We start from the raw sequence: 17,065 nt of genomic DNA, 5'->3' as shown, positions 1-17,065 counted from the left end.
AAGACATATGTAATAATCTCCACATTAAGTACAAAAGGGAGTGATGTCAGGATTTGGTAGAGTATGTATCTTGCTTCCTTCAGCCATGAATTCTGATTTTTCTTACTGCCTTACTGCTCTACCTATCCCTGAATGTAACTTCTTTATGCTTCCTTCTCCAGAAAAACTCATCCATTTACAACCTTATCCAGTGAAGCCTGGGAGAAATTAATGAGTGTTTTTTCTCTGGGGACTTGCTGGAATATTATCTCCATCTACTTTTCTCTGTATAGACTGCTAAAACATAATAGACTTCCCTGCTTCCCAGAGAGGTTGTTTTTTGAACTGGACATAGCCTATGGAAACTCTTCTCTCATCTTTCCCTGAAAGACATAGAGAGGGAGTGCTTGGATGATCATCTTTCTATAATTAATTACTCTCTGAGCTGTGTTTGCTGTTTAAGTTCTTGCTAAAATTGATGCTTTCGTGTTTCTTTCTGTGTTAAGGGAGAATATGTATTGTTCAATATTCTTGGTATTACAAACTTGGAACAGAGTTGACATTTTCTATTCACAGCAGTTAATCCATCTGCGAGTATGAACATCTAATCCTTTTAAAGATTTTCCCTTTGGAAATGTTAATCAGCACTTTTTCTTATGGAAATCCACTAATTTTTCTTTACACTGTATTTAGAAAAAAATGTGCTTATATTTTATCATTGACTTAGGTTTTTTTTTATAATTTATCATTTACTTTATAATATAATTTATCATTATCTTTTTAATCATTATCTTATACCTTTTCATCCTCCTGTTTTCTCCGGCATATTGCAGGCAGTATGTAGTTAAAATAAATAACAAAAAAGGACTTTCTTACAATAAAAAGATTTGTACTGATCTGGCTCTTTTAAAGTTTTGTGGTAGCGTTTTATTTGTTTGTATTTTGGATTCTAAACACTATACCCAAATAATGTTTTTACATTTGGGGATAAGTCCAGAGTTAAAAAAATATTGATCTCTATATCTGCAGAAACTTCTTGGCAACACAAGGCAACATAAGCCAATTAGAATTTATGTGTTGAAGACCTAGAGTCTTAAGAGTCATGGCCCATATACAGAATGCCCCTAATGTCATTTGCTTTCTTTCATAGATAGTGTTTCAGCTAAGTAAGGCTGTTTTTTTGAGTAGGGAAGGCAGCACATCTGCAGACAAATCTAAAATATTTTTATGACACAACAGGTTTATAAAGAGTATGCAGTGGCTGCTAGAGAACATTGCACAAGTAGTACCCAGCAAAAGTGGAAATCTGTCTGAGACAATTCTCTGGAGCTAACTAAACCCTATTATTCTTGACACTAGTTGACTTCTGCATGGCTGTAGAAACTAAACAGTTCAGGGTAGTAACAGGGCTTTGTTTCATAAGCCAGTCTACCAGTTTACTGCATGTGCAAGCCCTTCGTCTGACTGCTAAGAGCTGTAAAGAAACTCTATAGAGAAAGGAGACATTATCCTTAACTGGTTCCTTTGAAGTATTTTGTGCTGATAATTGCAACTTTCCTGCCTACTTTGTCTTCAGTCCATGTGTCTCGGTCAGCCTCCAGTGTTGACCAATCATCCCTAACCAGTATAGCTCTCTCATTGACCTCAAACCAACACACCAGCACCATAACTTCCACTGTCCCACCCTCTTAACCAGCATAACCCTCACTACTGCTTCCTTCAGTCACACAAACAAGGATTCAAAAGCTTACACCTGAGGCAACTCCTATGTTTATGCAGATAAAATATCATCTTCTGATATGTTACATATCTGCAAAAATAATCTTCTAAACTGGACTTCTTACACAATGCAATAGTCTCTAATGTTTGCTAACACATTCTGTTGTAGATAGAAGAAATCTGTAAACAAAAAAAGGGAATAAATTCCACTTCATTAGTGGCAAATCATGTCATTCAGATAAGAGAATGTCAGGTGAAAAATCTTAAAGTAAAAGGTTTTAAAAATGCTTATTATACTAAATGCCAGGATTACACAGCTTTTTTAATCAACCATTCATTGCTCAGAGCTAATTACATCTTACTTGTCATAAGTTATGATGATTAAGGTCACTATGTAAGTTACTGTTCCACAGAAAATGGTCAAGTATTATTTGATCTGTTCCGGAAGACCATATGTACACTTGAGTGCAAAATTATAGTCAGTCAGATCTAAATGATTCTGGTCTTTAGTTCTGCTGAAAATGTCTTTGTAAGTAAGGCAGTTTGTCACCTTTTTGAACCTCTCCCTACAATCCATGAAAATACAGCATTTTGTATTCAATCTGTATTTGTATCGAAAATAAAATATGCTCAGCCCCAGTGTAAGCTGGGGAAAGCACCTATATGACTGGGGAGAGCATTTCCTTATCTTGAACCCTGCACAAGGTCATATTGCAGTGCAGGGTCACTGCTGGAAATTGCAAGTAGAAAATAGTGGTCACGTCCTAGCTGGTACTTACAGTTCCTGATTCTCTGTGGTTTTGCTGGGATTAAAGAAGAACTAAAGAACCGTGTGTTGGATATTGGGTAAGTTTCAAGTGGCATAGCTGGACAGTAGGAAAGGCTGCTTTTAAACAGGGCATGAGGATGTGAAGAGTGCTAATTACTCCTTCGTTCTCCTTTCTCCTCCTTCATCAGCTCTAGGAAAACTGTACGGGGTGTCATAATGCTGTGCCTAATTTGAGATTGAATTTTCTGTGGTGTATGCTATTACCTGAATTACTCAATGCATCATGAGACCCAGCAGGCCTTGTGCTTTAGGTATCAGCTATAAAACTGCAGAATAACTGTGTGTGGTACAGAAAAGCAGAATTCAGCCTAACAAAAAAAAGGGAGATGGACCTAAGCTCACTGAAAGCATTTCCAGAAGAATGGAAGTAACTTGTCTGGAGAACACATAATTCCCTCATGTCAGGATGGAGAAGCAATTCAGAATGTGTAAGAAGGCTCTGAATAGAAGAAACTGTGGACAGCATGTACAAGGATGAGTAAAACCACTGTAGCTGGTTTATGAGTTCTCACTAGTCACTTCCTTGCTGTTCTCTCCAGAGGGCACCTACACTATCCAGAGCACAACAATACAGCTGTAAGCAGACCTTATAAATTTGTAGGTGATTGGTATTTTAGGTTTTTATATAGATAAGCAACAGAATCTAAAGTTCTTCAAAAAGCAGGAATTGTAGTTTTAACTCACTTCAGGATAGTTACGATGGAAGAACATCATGTGCAAGTGGGGAAGTACCTACAGTCCCTCCAAATGAAAGAGATGATTGAGACAAAGTTGGCTCTAAAGTAATAATAATAACAATAACAAAATATCCTTAGTTCCTCAGTAGTAAATTTTACAGTTCAATGTTAAAGATTGATTTAGATAAAATGACAGACAGAATGAAAAGATAAAGAAGAAAAAACACTTAATGAAGTATGAACCTGTGATTCAGTCCCCAGTGACATATTGCATCTAGTTTCCCATCATTCAGAGTGGGATTCCTCTCACCTAACCTATAGGTCCTAGTTTTTGGACCTAGCTGTCCAGAAAATAAGGCATTTTGCCAATGCTAGCCATCTTGGTTCCCTTTTGGGCCAATGGAGAGAGACAAGGTCTCCCCATACGACTTCTGTCAATTTGTAAAAAATTTTCTTTTCTGCTTTAGAAAATGAAATGAAAGTGTTCAGTCATGTCCATAAAATACTTCAAGATTTCCAGGTTTACAAGTTTATAAGTTATAATTACCATAGTTATCATTAAGCAGTCTAAACTTTAAGTAAAAAAATCAGCTACAAAGTGGATGCATTTGTAAGTGTTAGAATATCAATCTTTACATACATCAAGTGTTTTAAATTGCAGGTGGAAAATTAATGAAAAAGCAGAAAAAATGACCATTTTTTTAAGATAGAAAACTTTTATTTCCTAATGTAATTCTATCAGAATATTTTCTGATGTAAAAACAGGGAGTGAAAAGATGAAGAAAAAATACACTGCTAGAAAAAAGTCTGTGAAAAACTTAATCAAATAGAACATGAAATAAGGAAAGACACAGTATCCTTAAGGGTTATTGAAAGATCTGAGGAATTTATCATTGAAAAACAGCAACAAACAGTTCAAGAGAGAAATACAGTAGGAATATGTATTACAGAGGAGAATCAGAAGAAACAAACAAAAAGTCATTTTTTGGAAACTTATTTGCACATAATCGCTATTTTAACAATTACTACCTAATGCAAATTATAAATCTGAGCTTGGAAACTGTTTTCTAAACCATAAATTGCTTTCAGTAGATCTTCAAAGAGACACGGCTAGGAAGATGTCTGAAGCTATTGTAAAAATTATAATCTGAGTTGAAAATAATAAGAAAAAGCACCCCATGCTCAAATATTAAAATGGGGTTTGGGCTCAAAATTTGATGGTCAGATGAAGCTCATTATGACTAGAGCTGATTGGAAAATTGTATGGATATGCATACATTCATGTATTGTGTGTTTTTGTATACATTAGAACATTAGGTAGTGAAGATCACACAAAGAAAAAGTATTTTAGAAGACCTTGGAAATGGTAACCAGGGTTCTTTAGAGATTAAGAACAGAAATTTAAAAAAAAAAATTCTTCATCCTAGAAAATTCCATGTCCCAGCCACTCTACAAGCGCAACTAAACTTCTAATGCAGGTTACACAATGTTATCAGGAGAGACGGAGAAAGACATAAGACAGTTAACACAAGAATTATTTCCTATGAAGGTTTTTGTTCCTTTTATTGCCTACAAAGGAAGCTAAGAGCAATTAGATGATCAGGTTACGAGCCTGAAGTTAAGTGGGATTAATCCAGAGCACAGTTCTGAAAACTTTTGTTGTTTTCTCCTAAATGAGTAAACAGACCTATGAGGATATTTGGAGAGACTCTTGAATTTTAAGGTCCTAATGACTGTAGGGAACTCTCTGATCTGACATCCTGCAGAGCCTTGACCAGGTTAATGGGATAAAGTGACAGTAGCTAGTAAAATACATACAAGAGTGGAAAGGCCTCATGGCAGCTATATTATAGACTTGTGAGTGCCGAATGCTTGACAACCCTTTATTTTTAAAACACATGCTGGCAATCCGTCAGCAGAGAAAATAAGGTTAACCTAACAGCCCCATCTCTCTGTCCCCAGAAGACACTAGGTGAAATGCCTATGAACACTTGACAAATACAAATTTCTATATACTCTGGTACTTGTTTGTTTCCATTATCTCAGGCAGCAGCAACTACAGTACCGAGTTAAGGCCTGACAGTTACCCTGGAGAAAGAATAACAATTAACTCTGCTTCCAGCTAGCATCTGAGACAGGAGGAAAATCATTGTGAAGTTTCTGTTATTTTTCTCATTAGCCTGTGCAATATGCCAGTAGCTGGATTGTGCAAAGAAGGGTTTACAGCCCTAGCTTACTGCTACACTTAATCAGGGTAGCTGCACAGCTTGTATGATACTTAAAGGTTTAAAAAAAAAAATAATCCAAATTTCAGTGCATCTGCAACAGTACATGAAATGAAAACTACTCTCTCTCCTTTTAGCCCACTCTCTCTCCATTTAGCCTTTTAGCCATCATGTGTACTGTATCCTTCCAAGCTAAATTAATGATAAATATGCTTAGGAAGGATTTGAGGATTTTTACTTGCTCCTACTCTGTAACTACTATCTGTGACTGACTTGGAAGGTAAGGGCAGAGACATTATACCCTGAATGAAGAGTGAGTGCCTGAGGTTTGAACAACCTGGATCACACATACCTTTCTCCTCCCTATACCACATACTTGAATTCCAGACACATGAGATACATATTTTAAATTAATGTGCACTTAAAGAAGGAGGATCAGTTTGAACCACAAAGCTGTTGCTCTGTGAAAAACTTTTCATGGAGATAAATGCTCTGAGTGGGTGGATGAGGAGGATAGGAAAAATAACATATCGAGGATTATAACATAAAACCTGTCTCCCATCTTTTACTCCATAGCAATTTAGAAAATACCATTGCTTGGCAAAAAATCCGTTCATGAAGTTAATGACCTGACATCCAAGACCTGCTCATGATCAAAGAGAATAAAACCCAAAGTAATGTGCTGATGTAGTATTTTAATGTAATTTGATAGTGAAAAAGAAAAGGAGATTTCAGCTTAAACTAAAATAGGATTACAGAAAGCGATTTTTAAATTTTTTTAATTAACCAAAACACACCAGAAAAGTCTAAAAATTTGCATTCCAAAGTGGTATTTTTATTTTTTCCATTTTCAGGTCTTTTTACCTTTCTCAGAATATAACAGATTTAATCAATTGTAGCCTGCAAAATATTCACGGTGAAAAAAGACAAATTCTTTAATTTGAAAAAGTTGGAATAAAATATTCCCCTTTTTATTTTTTCTCCTCTCCATTGCTTATAACAATAGTGAATGAATTGGATATTGACTTATAGATTGTTTTGGACTTCCCTTTCCCCCAAATGCATATTTACAGAATAACATGTACAAAAAGCCTCATTAAGCTCCAAGCCATCACCATCATGTGCAAAATAAAAACTTTAAGACAACTCCTTTAATATCTGACCTTACATATACGTCCTGCCTTTCTCCTCAACTGATTCTCTAAGTCTTCCCAGATTGTTTTGATTGAACCTGTCCAGTTCAATATCCTTATTATAGAATATATACATATATATACACATATATATAAAGAGCATACATGAACCAGCCTTTCCATACATACACCTGCTACTATCACTAAATGGTATGTGCCATTTTAAAGAAAGTGAAGCTTTAATTTTTGTTTCCTTTTTTTTCAGATTTCAAAATACTTTTCAAAGGTTTTTTGATGTTTTGACATATTTCCCTGTTAAGATTTTAAAAAGATATAGTTTATGGTTTTTAGCTTTCAGTGGAAACAGAAGAAGGGAAACAAAAGAGATATTAGCATAAAAATACACAAGGGGATGTAAATGGCCTTTGAAGTCTAACTTTAGTGATTCTTTCTTTTTCTTAGAGTTAGATCAGTTCATTTACAATCATATCCCCTGAAGAAAGACAGTATGAAATGAATTAAGAAGTTGCTTCAATTAGTTTATTCATTCATTAGGAATACACTTCTGGGCCAGCAGGAGTAACTGAAGTACTGAAAGAGGAGTTTCAAAGAGGAAGGATTCTTTTGTAACATAACCCATATGTTAGAATAATTTTGCTAATTATATGATGCTTTATGACCAGATTACTAAAGGGAAATATTGAAATAGTGCAGAAAAGTATATTATTTATAGATTAATCAAGGTCATGTACATTTTGCCTTACCTTTTTAGCTTAGTGAGAATAATCTTTATGAGTTTTAGTCTTTGAGTGTGACTAATTCCAAAATATCATTCAAAAACATACTGATAAATTTTTCTGCCTGGGTCATATGCAGTTTCATTTAAAACAGTGAAAAAATCTGTGACTTGTTTCACAAGATTCCACAAGCTCTGAAGAGCTACAGCTAATAGTGATCATACAATATTCCAAAAATTATTTTTGTGTTTGTTTACCTCTCTGTAACCTCATAAGTGATATATAAAATACAGGTTAAAGCTAAAGGCTGATTTAATTCTTGATCCAATGCAGCACTGGAAGTTTAAATTATAAGAATAAGCAGTCATGAAAAAAAAATTGCAAAAAAACATGCAGTAAAAAATAACCCAAACACCAAAGATTTCCAGAAACACTTTTGACAAAAAAAGTACATTCCTTAACTATTTACACCAAAACTTATTAAAACTGAGCCTCTTAAAAATAACTCTTTATTAGTTATTAATCAACATCTTTTATATCTAGTCAAAGTTGCTTAATTCTGGTTACAATGAAGAAATGATAAAACTCCCAATAAATCTGTGGGATCAATTTTAGACAAGTTCCATCCCAAATAAAAGCAGGATAGAGTAGATAAGAGAGCTTTTTGACCATTATGCAAAAAATAATAGAAAAAGTTCCAGATGTAAAGATGGAGTAATTATGTTTTCTGACAGAAACAAATTCCCTTTGTTTTTCTCTATAGCAAGACATTGTTCACTGGGAAAAACAAAACAAAAGAAAAGAAAAGAAAAGAAAAAAATCCAACAAAAACCCTTCAACCTTTGCTTAAATAGAAAGATACTTTCTATTTGACTTCTATCTATACTTTCTTAAGACAAGTAAAAATATACGTAGACTTGGCTGGGGTATTTTTCCTCAAACATTTTTAGTAACTTAGGTTTTCAGTTAAACATTTAGTATGTAAAAATAATCATTTATTTCACCTAGTAAAGATTAATGTTTTAGTAAAAAAGAAGACCCCCATTTAGATGCCCACATTTCAGTTAACAATTTGTTGTAATATTGACTTAAGAAACTATTTTTCCATCATTAAAAAAAAAGAATGAATATTTTTACCACATCTATCCAGAAGTAACAATTAGTTATCCAAAACTGAACAGCAAACAAAGCCTGAAAGCATCCATGTGATGACAGTACTGATGTCCTAAGGTCTTAAAGGGTATTAAACACTGTTCCAGACAAGTAGCTATTTGAGTTGTGTACTTCACTCCTCTTTCCTCCTGTTTACTTTTGCCTGAATATGGTTTAAATTTTCAAGAGAAAGTTCTGACAGCTGTTAAAAGTCAAAAAATTCCCTCTCATCCAGAACTGAGATTTCATAAATAATGCTACAAGACCTCTGTATCTGATGAATAAAATTTAAAATACTTTGAAAATAATCTAAAATTGATAATCTTATTTAATTGAATTAGTTGTTTCAATTAAGCAACAGGAAGCCAGAAACACAGGTCATTCCCTGGCTCCATAAGGTTGTTCTGAGAAAAAAAAAAAAAAAAGAATTGTATTAGTTGTTGAAAAGCTGTTGCACTGATGCAGAAGGGTTTTGTGTGTCAAGATAGACAACCTCTTGGTCTCCTGTTGCTGATCCCAGAGATCCTTTGTGTTTGTTAAGTCCTGTGTGACCTCTCAGATAACCTAGAGCATCTCAAATGGCAGTAGAACCGCATCTTTAGGCAACTGAATCCTGTTGTGTCTAATTTGGGTGAGTTGAGTCATTCTCCAGATTCAGTTGACTGCATTGGCTGCATTGCTCTTGACTAGAAGACAATCTTTGTGTGCATGTAGACGTCTAAATTTGGGTATCTTAATCATTAGCAGACTCCAATCTCTGGGTCTCATTTTTGTCTATAAAAACTACAAAATAAAATAAATAAATAAATTTTTGTAAGTTTAAGGAATAGTACTTTAATGTAGAACAATAAAAGGAATTAATAAAGTTTGTAATAGTTAAAAGGAGATACTCTGAAGTATATGTATCTTAAGAACTCCAAATATCTTAGAGATCCCTTCACATATACCTTTCAACCAATGTCCTACAGCTCACACCATATTGAGTAGTTTCTTGAAGCCTTTCAGATTGCAGCAAGTTTGTGTGTGCTTTGGTCATTCTTCAAGTACTGTCTAAAGGGAGTAGATGTGCTTAGTGACAGCCTAGACTGTTGTAGGGAATACAATCTCTGCTACCATTTAATTACTTAGAGTGCATGGTTGTTATTCAGAAAGACTACAGTGTAGCATGTACAAAGGCAGCGTATTTCTTATTAAATCTTGAATAATTTAATTGCTTTCAGAGTTTGAATAATAATTTTGCACCTTTAAATACCTCAGTAACCAACTCACAAATATGAATAACATAATTTTGATTTCCTTTAGACTTCGGGGATGAAAGTTCAGGGGAAGTCCTTCCTTACTGGTAGGAGTGGGTTATTATAATGGCAGGGAGAAAAGAACAAAATATGAGGGAAACATTCAGAAAAAAATATAGGTATATTTGAGATAAATGGGAAGGAAAAGAAGACTTTTTAAAAGACCAGAGCTTTTATTGATGTTTTAAAGCCTGTTTCCTTTTGGTTAGGAAGATTCACTGGCTCTAGTAGTATTGAAGGGACAAGTTCTGGATATCTCTAGATGGTGTAAAATCAGTATATAGCCCTGTGCTTCCATTTGTGTGATAAAGACACAGAAGAAAGTTTTGCTGTTATAATACTAATGAGGATGCAATAGGGTCTATATCAGATAAATGCGGTTTTCAGAAATAGTTAGATCCTGCTGTTGTGTGTGAGACTTTTTTATGGCTGCTAACACATTTATCAACAAACTCAACAGTGAACTAAAGTTTTCAGAAGATGGACACATGTATATCCACACATTGAAGGAAGTTCTGTGTCTGTGAAGTCTCTTGTTTTGGAGACACATCAGAGGGCAGAGAGCTTCACCTAAGAATAAGACCCACCATTCATAGCAGCAAGTCACACCAACTCATCCTAGATCTTAAGGGTGACTCACAGTCCAGCTGCCTTTCTACCATAAGAAGCTAACTACTTTAAGAGACTGAGATGCTCTTAGTCTTCTCTTCTGGCCCATGTAGTTTTTTATCAGAGCTGAACTGAATATTTAATGATAAAGCTTGTAAATTTATAAACTTAAGAGCATGTGAAGCGGGTATTTGGAATTTGGAAGCACACTCTTCATACAGAATCACAATGATTAACTGTGATAACATCCAGAGTAATATTAACATAATTATATAAAAGAAGAGGAGACTATTGTAGGCAAGGCAATGAGAGATCAGCAGAAAAGACACTTCTGCTTGTACAACAAACAGGTTTCTTCCCCCCTTGGCGTGTCCTCCCAAACACTGAGAGACAAACACTTGGCTCCTAAGCCAAGCAACTGGCAAGGAGCATTCACTACAGATGGATCAGCAGTAGCTGATATAATACCGTACAGCTGAATCCATCTGGCACGTAAGTGTTCGATATGGTGTTTGTTAGCTGCTTACCAGATTTTTTCCCCTCTCTACATAAAAGCAGGGAAAGGGTTTTTCATGTTGACTAGCCATATTCTATAAACTTTGTAGCCGAGAGGGTGTTTGAGCAAACTGCACCCATGCTGCTTCCTCTCCCCTCACCCTCCTGCTTCTGAGTCACTTTCAGATGCTCTTGAACATTATCTCCACTGTAAATGGATGGCAGATTGTTTGGGCTGTGATTAAATTAGGCAGGCACAGGTGGCATCACCTATTGTAAGTTTGTCAATTTTTATGTCTACTGCAGCAGCTGCTCTTCTTTATCTTTTAATAACTCAGCAAAGAGGAGAGGGAAAGGATACTGAGCCCACAAGGTGAATTACAGGAAAAAAGTCCCATCAGTTTCAGAGTCAGAATGTTACCCATGTCATTGGTCAGTGACAGCTATCTTTCTCCTGGCCTCCATGAGGAGATTTTGGGATGAAAGGGCATTAAATCAGCAACAGGGAAGAAATGCTCTACGTTGTTTGCTTTGCCCTTTAATTTAGATCTGGTTAATGACCTAGGAAAATTTACAGAGCTCTATAATGCAGTGTGTTGTTTTAGGGAAGACAGTCTCTCAGATGCTGTACAATCCAGTGGTTCGGAAGCAATAATCCTTAGATTTCAGCACTATTTTAGTTAACGCAGAAATGAATTAGCTCCAGTTCTTACTCTAGTCTTTTCACAGCATCATATCAATACAACCTACATTATATTTCTGAAATTTTGGTCACTTTAGTTCTTTTTTAAATGGTCAACATTCTAGCTTCATTTATTGTTAAAAAGTTACTGCTATTTATAAGCATTATACAAGGTACCATGAGACTGTAAAAAGTGTATTAATATGTGTATTTTGTCAAATTTGTCTTAATGACATAGCATAGGTAAACTGCCTCCATAGCAGGACTCTCACTACTCAGTAAAGTTCTCATTCTTTATAGTTGTTTGCCATTGAGTTGTTCTTTTCTGGTCCTGCCAAAATCATGCCATTTTCGTTCTAGGTTACATTAACAAATCACACAGTTTTCAGTTCCATTTCTACTTCCTATTAACAATATCACAGTTGGCTCCCTTTTGATCCTCACATATATTCATTGTACAAAAGATGCAATGTACATGCTTTTTAAAATTCAGACTCAAGTTTGATACAATAATGTGAGCCAACAGTACTGCACAGCAATATGATTCATAGACTAACTTATTACTTAGTCATTAATTACTATAAAATGTTTGGAAACCTTCTGAGAATTTTTCAGCACTGAAGAAGGACCTATGTGTCTCAGATCTCATCTGTTTCTTCCAGTTATACCAGCTGGTTCAATAAAAGATGTTAACTCTCACCATAAATATCCCTATTCTTTGAAAGGGACTGGAATTGTCATTTTTTTCTTAGTACTTTTGGAACAAGGCTTTACGCAAGTAGCTAGATTGAGGCAATATGGAAAGCACCTGTGGAGATGAAATTTCAAATTATTTACTGTGAACAAAAAATAAAGAATAATGGCAAGGAACTGGCCACAGAAAACCAGAGAATACATTTGCAATAAGACTCATAGCAACAACTGATCTAAGCAAAACTCAACAGCAGAGAAAATACAGAGATGAAGTCACTGGCAGGTTACTCTTGTGTTCAGTGCCAGAGAGGAATTCTAGAAAATATAGTGTGGAAAGGATTTAAGGATTAACTCTGCCACGATCAGAGTGTGGTGGTTGTATTCATGAGGGTGATAGGCACCTTTGGCAAGAGCTGTAAGGGAATTTTGATTAATTTAGCAGGCAAATGTGGGAGAAAACTGTATTCAGGCAAATTCCATTTGGCCTGCTCATTCAGAACCTGGCTCTAAATGTGTTTTAGTTACAATAGAAAAATATTGTGGTGATCTCTTCAAATTGAATTTGAAACACTTTTCCATCTTAAGTATTTGATTATAACATCGTGACTTCATATTTATATTCACTTTGCATTGCTCTGTATCTTTGCAAGAAACTCAAGTGCAAATAACTTGTTGGACATCAGGTTACTTTTCATCAGCTCAATCGTTTGAAGACCACTAGTATTTAGAAACTTTTGGCGCAGTAGATGACTGGCATGGATTTTGGCTTATGTTAACATCCACATCCTGAATGTAGAGCCACTGTCCATAATATCTGTCTATATCAGCTGATCTATACCTTGTTTCCCAAAAAGTTTGCTAAGGTGGGTTGTTATCCTGGCTGCACTATCTCTCTGATTTCAATAGAAATACACAGAAGTCAGTCCACTGTTCCTAGTTGACCTGATATCCCACAAATGTAAGATTGCAGCTGCTACCAGATGTTTTAATTATTGCCATGGATGAGCCTTACCAGAATCAAAACCTTAGAGACCCTTCCAGCCTGGAATATGAAAATGCACACAAAATCCAGAGAACTGGGCCTTAAACCTCTTTCTCTTATTGGCTCTTAATCTCATTGACTCCCAGGGAGATTATTAGAGAACAAGTGGGATTTGATCTTTAATGCAGAAAAATACCTATTATTGAAGCAAAGATACGGAGTTTAGCTTCCAAATGCACAAAAAGTTATTTTCATATTATTATAATTTGTTTGTATTTTTCTGGTGCGTAAATGGTGTTGTTGTCAAGATAAATTAATTACTTCATTAACACCAAGTTGACAATTGATATTTTCCCCCCCGTATGGTTATACACAGGATACTGTAAATCAGAGATTTCTACAGCGTAACAGAATATCATAAAAAAGATCAGAAATGTGAGCAAGTTTCACAGCTTTAGATAACATGTTAAAAACATTGCTAACTCTTGATTGAAATAGCCATTTATTTGCTATATTCAATATCAGTCATCCTTTATTAGTAGTTCCTAAATGAAGCTGATGTAGAGAAGTTAAAATAATGAAGCATAAGAAGATGAATAATGAATGCATAGTAACTTGCTTGTACAGCCATGCATTTTGAGATGTTTACTAAGTTACCTTTGTTTTAACTTTTGTCATTTAACACAAGAGACAGTCCCAGACTAATTCTAGCTTTATTACAGGGTATTTTCAGATGCAAGCTCGTCCAGTAATGGCTAATTACATTCTAGTTACTAGACCAGACTTGGATGGCTATGTCTTGCCATAGATCTTTTCCTACGTGCAAACAGTTTCTTTGGCTGGTTTAACTTCAACTGAAAAAGGCAAGTGAAAATGAGGACAAACTAAAAGTTCAATGTGTGAGACAATTCAGGAAGTCTGGTTTCCTATTTTTTTATGTATCAAAGTTAGATTAACTCTTGTTTCATAGAGTTCACTTTGTTTTTTTCTCTTTTTTTTTAAATTATAACTTTTCTCAGATTTTCTTGTGCTTAATAGTAATGCAGAATTTATGCTGAAGGTTTTCTGCTAATTTTACTTTACACCTTCTACTTATCTATATAGCAAAATATATGGGAATATAATGCCTTTCTGACATCTCAGAAATTTCCTCTCAATGTTTGTGAAAATTCACAGACAGGTACAAAAATTACTGGGGAGACAACAATGATAAACACAAGGATACTGAAACAGAATAAACATTTTTTAAATTAGGATATCAGATGAAAAACTTAACAGTATTTTACCTGAGGTTTATAAAGGGATGGAGCATTGGTTTCATATTATTATTACTACTATTACTATTATTGCTATTATTATTTCAAGATAAGCATGGCTTCTTTGTGTGGGGAAGCAGCCTCCCATTTCTCTGAATAGACATACTCTCTGGAAAGATGTCATGAGATTGCTAGGCAGTCATTTACTTCTCACCTCTGCAAAATAAATACAGCATTTTGTCTCCATCACAATACAAAACTGGAGTTTGCTGAACAGCCAAGAGGTAAAGTGGAGAAACTTGCATATAAAACCCCCGCATCTAGCAGCAAAGTGAGTCCAGAGAGTGAGAGAAGGAAAGAAGTGATAGATATTAAAAAAAGGGGAATATCAACTAGATATGGGACGTACAACTAGAGAGCACCGCAGAGATTCATTGATATTGGCAAAAGCTCAGCCCCATTAAAATATCCCACACAGTCTTTTGAGCAGCTCTACGAGCTTGTGTTCCTTTGGCTCACTGCTTTGTGTTATGGGACATGGCATTTTTGATCCAGCCATAGGCACTCCACAAATGGATTTACTCTGCTCTGGCTTCATGCAGCCAACTGTCTAAGGGAATGTATAAGTGCATGGATGGTAACTTTAAACACAATGGCATGCGTTAGAGGCCAGATTCCAAGCCTGTGCAAATTAAGGGAGTCTTCATTGACTGCAGTTGTTTAGGTCAGGCTGTCAGTGTGGTATCTGACATTTCTGTTATTTGTCCTTTTTATAAGTGCCCTAGGTCTTACAGTCCTATATAATTACATGAATAGCTCAGATTTCCTTGGTGGGGGGAGAGGGGAGAAAGATGTTTCCTAGTATTTTAATTGTGGACAAAGACAAAAAAGCTAAACCTTCAAAACCATGAGTTCTAGGAGCTCCAAATTCACCCACTGAATCAAAATATGCCATTTTTAAGTAAGTTTTTGTGACTTTTTGTAAATCTGGACATCCTGTTTTGTGGATATCCTGAGATGTGGATATAAATAAGCTCCTGGCTTGTATAGGCTAACAAAGCAAAGACAAAGAGGTACTACCCTTGATGAGAAAATATAGGGGCAGGAAAACTAATGGTAAATACAGAGAAAAGAATAAATAGATTAAATTGGCTAGTAAATAAGGCAGATTGGAAAGTAGAAGGATCTTTCAAAGTATTGGAACAATGTTTACAAAATTCATGGTCTGGAATAGCTTACTTTGAAAATAGAGCTTTGTGCTGTTTTGAATGGTGTTATACAACCCATTGACTGTGATAGCACAAAATTTGGAGATCCCAAGAAGTCTCTTTCAAGACTGTTTTAACATTGCCCCACAAAAATATTTCTGATTTGATACACATTTTACCCTTTATTCACAGATCTCAACTTAACCATTCTAATCCAAAACCAATGTTCCAGACCAAACTAATTTTGCAAAAACTTACCAGAGCATTAGGTTTTATTCCAGTGCAGACCAAATACAAACATCTATGCCTGGAAAGCTGTTGCAAAATGAAATTATCCTCTGGCCAGCTTTAACTGAATATAATATATGCAGGTGGTCCTTACCTGCTTTTTTGAGAGAAGGAACAAACAACAGAAAAATCACCAAAACTAACACTGACTGCAATTATAGGCACAGACTGGAACTATATGTGCTGAGAATTTCCATGACAATTAGTGGTCTCAAGTTGATTTTGTGTTTATTTCACTTCAGTTTGTATGGCTTAGCCATTTTTAATTTCTACCTGTTACCAACTATACTGAGAGTTTTGTTTGGCTTTTTCTATCTACAAAGCTCTTTAAAAGTGCTAATTAAGGCAAGATAAATGATTAAGCACTGTGGTTCAAGGAAAGAGAAAGCCAAAATCCACCAGGGAATCAGCACCAAAGCTTACAGATTCTGGTTCCCCATTCAACATTTCTCTCACCTGAGAGCCTCAATTTGTGCTGTTTCTCTGTATCTTTCATTCTCTCGCTTGTTTTCCTTTCTGCTGACATCCATTTATTACAATGTTTTTTAAGCTGTGATGCATCATCACACAGATATGTGTTTCATTGATATTACTTATATGACTAGTATTTGGAAGCTTTCAGTCTGCACTTTAAACGTCCTAACGTTAACTAGGTTCCCTAGCTCTCCAGGGTTTATATGTCCTTTCCTATTCCCACAAAAGACTTCAGCAGTCATTTGGAAAAACTGGTGCAATTTTTCAAGGTCCACTTTGATCCAGTATCTTGCCTTATTAGTATTGATCAATGCCCCTAGTCTGGTGTCACTTTTTAATTTGTACATCTTTTTTAACATTCCTTCCTCTTGGTCATCTCGTCAATACAAAATGTGAACAAGATTAGGCTTGGCACTAACTGCAATGGCACTCCATTTGTCATCCTACTCTTGCACAGCCTGGATCTATCCAACTTACTTTTTGGCCCCTTAACTCTGCCAATATTGAATCCAGCTGAGAATCTCCCATTAGACTTGTGCTTATTAGTTCTGTATATTCATTGTTTGTCTTTTTCTATGCTGTGAATCCTTTGGAAGAGCCAGAATATTTTTATCTTCTGAGTTTCTCCACCT

This window comes from Ciconia boyciana, chromosome 5 (assembly GCF_034638445.1).
Source record: "Ciconia boyciana chromosome 5, ASM3463844v1, whole genome shotgun sequence".
NCBI classification, from domain to species: Eukaryota; Metazoa; Chordata; class Aves; order Ciconiiformes; family Ciconiidae; genus Ciconia; species Ciconia boyciana.
The sequence above is the reverse complement of the archived record's forward strand: the minus strand, read 5'-3'. Positions refer to the sequence as shown.